Consider the following 6056-nt stretch of genomic DNA (forward strand, 5'->3'; position numbering starts at 1 on the left):
TTTGTATATTTTTTTAATAAAAAAATAACATCATAAGGATTTAGGTTAGCAAATGGCTAATCAATAAACCCTCCCAACAACATGAAAGATAGAACTGCTATTCAATCAAATGCTATTGATCTTTATTTGTTGATAATAAAATATTTACATGATATTAAAGGGTAGAAATGCTACTCAATTAATATCATTAATCATAAAAATAATGTATACGTAAAGCAAAATTATGTTTATATTTTTATATTTTTATCTAAAGAAATAGATTTTGCATAAAGATTCAAGTTAGCAAATGGCTAATCAATAAATCCCTCCAATAACGTTAAAAATAGAAGTGTTACTTAATTAACGTTATTGTTTGCAACATATCTTTATTTTATTTAAAAGAACAAATTTGTTAAGGAGAGTTTAAGCTAGCAAATGACTAGTCATTAAACTCCTAGGACCTAATAATGTTAAAGATAAAAATGTTATTCACTTAACATTATTATTGGTCGTATATTAAATATTTTTATAAATAATAATCTTAAAGACAAAAAATCATATTCACTATGTACAAACAATAAACAAAAATAAATAAATAAATAAACAAAAAATAAATGAAAAATAAAATAAACAAATAAATAAAAGAAAGAAGAAAAAAAAGTTAAGAAAAGAACGATACCAAATGAGATGAATCTTCGAATATGATGATCAAGAAGGTGCTTTTTGGCTACCTTTCACACTACAGAGGTGTCTCACAGATCTCAAGAAATACAAAAGAGAGGGAGGAGAGAGAGAGAAAAAAATTCGAGCTCTAAAGAGTATTGGACGAAATTTTTCTGGGCGTCTGAAAACTGTGCCCCAGACGTCTATTTATAGGCGTCAGACCTGACCCAGAACGGCCCGTTCCAAAATCTGAACGGCCCGTTCTGGATCATACCGTTACAAGAAAAATGTGACTCTGGAACGACCCGTTCTAAATTCAGAACAGCCCGTTCTAAACGTGCAACGAGCCGTTCTGAAATTTGGAACGGCCCGTTTCACGTAAGGAATTTTGGATCCTTTCAGTCACTTAGAACGGCCCGTTCCAATATTGGAACGACCCGTTCTAAACTAATAACTACCCGTTCCCATCTTGGAACGGCCGTTCCAAATTAGGGTTGTTGTATTTTTTTTCTAACGTGGAACGACCCGTTCCGAATTTGGAACGGCCCGTTCTGGGTTACATAACATTTTTTTTTAAAATTTTTTTTTGAGTCCGGATAAAATTGATTATTCACAAACATGCTACATCTAAACCACTCAACATAAATCAGCATAGCTTTCAACACAACACAGAGCTCAGCACAACAAAAACCTAAAGGAACCACCCCCACAGAGTGTCCACTAGACTCGAACTGCTTTGATACCAAAAAGTGTAACGACCCGCCTAGCCGTCGCACAACAAACATCACCACACAGAATAGAGTATGCATATAAAAGAGAATATATACATATATAAGTCTAGCCTGGTGCTCAACCAGTCAATATACAAAACTACCAAAATAGCTACACCAAGTAGCCCATAAACAACAAAATTAGCTCCAGCTGCCAACTGTAGTCTTGCTACTACACTCCAGCCTATCCCTACTCTGCTCCCATACATAGTATGATCATTGTAGTCCAACCCACATGGAAACAGGCAAGGGTAAGCTTGTTAAAAGAATCAACATATAATTAAATTAATAACAGCTTCAACTTAACAGCACATCATCAATCTCAACAGTTTAAACATACAACACACAACATACATCTACATCTCAGCTTCACAACACACTGCACACATACAACTTATATCATTCAGAAAAATCAACATCAAATAGCTTATCACTACAAAAAATTATGTAATTAGTTGCGGTTTTTTTCTAACCGCCACAAAATATTATTATTCTGGCAATTATTTTAATCGCCACAAACGAACGATATTTTCAGTGGTTGAAAACCGCCACAATCTTTAAATACCTGTTTTCCCATCCTATGTCACACGTGACAACCATTTTTTTATATTATTTAAAAAAAATTCAAAAAAAAAAATTATTCTTAAATAATTTAATATGAGCATTTCCCATTTTTCATTTTTAATATTTTTAATCAAAAATACTATTTTACTACTCTTTTTCTCTCCACTTTTTAGGGTTCACTCATTCATTCTCTATTTTTTTTAAGTCAAAGAAGTTGCTCCTGATGTTAGAAGAAGAAATGCCAAGCTCTCATTCTCTTTTGTCTTCCCGGACAAACAATTGTTTCAAAGTCCAAGAGGTAATGTAATTCTTCTCTCTACTCAGCGTTCAATTATAGTTTCCTCGCGATTATGGAAAATTGCAGAGAAATGTGACTTCTACGGCTACAATTGTGGTGGCGAAGGCATAACTTCAAAAAAAAGTTGGAACCCTAAAATTTCTTGAATGTTCGAGAAGGTAGATTTGGAAGGGAACGGAGGCGGTGAAATTTGGCGATGGCGGTGATGGAGATTACCGCGGTGGCGGAGAAAGACATGGAGTTGAGGAAATCGGCGTTCAAGCCAAACTCACCCGCTTGCAAGGCTGTTGTGGATCAAGAAAGCGGATTCATTGCATAAAGACGATTGGGAATTTGGCCAGAACGTTCAAGGCGACGGAGTCGGATGATTGGGCCCTTGGTGAGGCTTCTCAACAAGTGGGAACCGGAGGTGCTAAGGGAGGCGGCGATTGCGCTCACGAAATTCGCGTGCACGGAGAATTACCTCCACGTGGATCACTCCAAGGCCATCATAAGCGCTAGTGGCGCCAAGCACTTGATTCAGCTTGTGTATTTTATGGATATATTGGACAATTTTATATGGTATAGATGGTTCTGATTATGTTAAAAGTTTTGATTATAACTTGTTTGTTGAGTTTGGTTGATATTGATTTTTACATGTTCATTTTAGGATGCTCCCATGACAACGAAGGTCATAATTGTTTGAAGTAGTCCATAAACACACGTGTAAGGAATTCAAATGATTGGATATCTCTTATTTGCATGTGAGTTTCTCTCTATCTCTGATTATATATGTGTGTGTGAATCTAGTTATGGATTTTATTCTGATGTTTCAGAGCATTGGGAAATATATGATCATCTTCAATGTATAAGTGTCTAAGATCAACAGAATGAAGAAAATTGAGTTTCATTTCAGATCGACAGAATAGTTCATTTCCTCCCTTTTCAATAATTTTTCAGCTGATTTCAGGATTACAAAAGCTAGCTTTGTTAAATTTGGAAGGGTGCCATGTAACAGCTGCATGTTTGGATTCTCTTGCAAGTTGAATTACTTGATGAATTTTTCATATTGATTCTGTTAATTTTGTCATTACTCATTATAATATTGGATTCCTTTGCAGGTTGAATTACTTTATTTACTTTTTATGCCGACTCTGTTAACTTTTTCATGATTAGATTATATTCAAATATTTATGTGGATTTATTTGTTTATTTTAAACTTCACAATGTCAGTATAGTATTCACTTCTTTGCTTTCTTCAACAGCTTTGTTTTTCATATTGAAGTTGAGTGAATGTTTTTCCTATGCAGCCACATATGCATTCTAAACACATTCACATGCTGAAAAATATGACAACCCCAACTTCGTTGTGAAACTTTTAACTTTTACAAAATGGCACGATGAGATTTAGCAATATGAAAGTAGGTTTTGTACTTTTCCACCAACACTTTAGTTATACTTCCAGCCTATGCTTAAATATGCTGCGATAATTTATATGAAAGTTTATATCTCTACTTTACCTGTTAGTTTTCTTGCATCTTATTGTGCTTCAAAATTTGACTTTGTTATTTAACATAATTTAATGCAGTGATCGTGCTGTCAATAATCAAGACATGACAGCACATAGTTTCTTAGAAATAGGTGCAGCAGCTATACTTGTAGGAGACATTGAATCTAAGATGAAGGGGCAACCATGGAAATTTTTTGGAACTGATGATATGCTTTACCTAGATCAGCTATTGCAGTCTTCCCCTGTAATACCGATTACTGATTTCGACTCTGCTCGTCCTCATATATGAGAGCAATAACAACATCTAAACGCACCAAGCCAGGCTCTCATCAAATATGGCATGTTCTTTTATCGACTTGCATTGATATTTTTCTATTTCTATTTTTTGTTTAAATTTTTTTATCAAAGTTCATGACAGGATAAAAAATCTTACAAAAATTGTTGTGTTGAGCCAAATATTATATAAAAAGTTGAGCTATCACCTTCAATATAGTTTAGAGTTATTGTGAAATTGAAGTACTTAGGATTAAAAGGCAATGGTGCATAAAATTTTAGATTAGCCTGCAAAACACAAATGCATTAATATAAGAATCATAATTATACATTTCTGTTGTGTAGGCTTCTATGAAAATAAATCTTAATATAAGAATTATAATTATGCATTTCTGTTCATGAATGGAAATTTCTTATTGATTACTTGATCGGTTGGGGGTGGGGGGGGGGTGATGAATTGATTTTATAAATTCAGGTTTTCTCTTTGTACTCTTTTCTGTACTCATTTTGTTTCATGTAATCTTGTTCTTTTGCCCTGCATAGTGTCTTTTTATTCTTAAAAGAAATTGAAATTGTAATCTTTATGCAGTACTTTGGGGTTCTGTTTGTTTTGTTAACCACTCATTTCCATAAAGATTGTAATGTTCCATGAATATCAAGTTGTTTATATGGGCAAAATTACGTGATAAATATTTGAATTGGTTGCCAACTGTTTGATACTTTCTCTCTCTGGGGATAAATGTTTAGGGCAAAACTTAGGTACAGTTCTTTAGAACAGAGTTTCTATTCCTACTTTTTCTCACTTTGTAATAGTTTTCTGGTATACTTGTTTATATTTTATCTATGCATAGAATTGATCTCTTTATAAAGGTTAAATGAATCTGGGTTTGATGCGCTCTGTTGTTACTTTGTAGATATTTTTTAGGTATTTTGAACAGAAGTTATTTTTAAAATCTAGACACAAGTGGTAAACAAAATAGATTATATTTTTTGGGTCATCAAAAAGATTGATTCTATGAACAATTAAAATATAAATAAGTGAAACAGCAATATATGGGAGTCAGTTATGATGTCACCACTGTTCTTGATTATCCTGTTGAAAAATAGAATCTAAAATTTCATAGGATTTTGGTATTGTTAAACCATATTAATTTCAAATGATTACTTTAAAAGGAAATGATATTTTCTACCATATTTTTCCAGACTCACCTTGTTTCTTAAATATCAGGATTCACCAGATACTGTGAGACTTCTGTCAGTTGCTGTTTCAATATTTGGACCACGGATGATTGTTAAAGAAGTCTTTATTAAGAGCAAAAGTCACATTTCTAGTCAGCTTTCATATGATGAGGATAAAGTAGGGGAAACAAATATTCAAGAATATATTTGTTCCTTGGTGTTTGCAATCAAATAGTTGCCCAACCAGTGCTAGGCTAGAGTTATTGTTGGCACTGCTGGATGATGAGTATTTCTCAAAACAATGGTCTTTCAATATCAACTATGTGATTGGCCAACATTATGCCTTAATTAGTAAATGAAAGTAAATTAAAATAGCCTGGTTGATCTTTCAGCTAATAACATGATGATTTTGGGATTAATCTAACTAACTAACCCCTTAAATATTAGGAATTTAAATCTGATCCTTGTTGAATTGTACTTCACATATTTTAAATTACTTCTTTTTCCTCCAGCTTTAGATTTTATTCTCATTGATACCTCAAGTTATCCCAGGGCACATTATTTTCCTGCATGCGGGGACAAAAATTGCATTTCTATTCATTTTGTGGCGGTGTAAAACCGCCAAAACATGACAAACAAGTCAAACAGAATTGCGTATTTGTGGCGGTTTCGGACCGCCAGAACATGCCAAACAAGTAAAAAAAAAAGCATTTTGTGGCGGTTTAAACCGCCACAAAGAGATTGAATTTTCTAGCGCTCAAAACCAGCGTTTACAAAATGTACGCCACAAACGATTTTTGGCGACCGTGGATCCGGCAGTTGTTAATGACGCCGGTAATAC

General features: G+C 33.7%; 1 long non-coding RNA gene across 1 annotated transcript; it reads left to right on the forward strand.

The window, feature by feature from the left end:
• The first annotated feature begins 2151 nt into the window (after positions 1-2151).
• Positions 2152-5597, forward strand: LOC145954217 (uncharacterized). Its single transcript, XR_014431392.1, has 4 exons — positions 2152-2835; positions 2924-3017; positions 3842-4101; positions 5265-5597. It is a non-coding gene; the product is annotated as an uncharacterized LOC145954217 (long non-coding RNA).
• Positions 5598-6056: the final 459 nt, after the last annotated feature.

The sequence above is a fragment of the Cajanus cajan genome, chromosome 2 (genome assembly GCF_000230855.2).
Source record: "Cajanus cajan strain Asha chromosome 2, NIPB_CcT2T_4, whole genome shotgun sequence".
NCBI classification, from domain to species: Eukaryota; Viridiplantae; Streptophyta; class Magnoliopsida; order Fabales; family Fabaceae; genus Cajanus; species Cajanus cajan.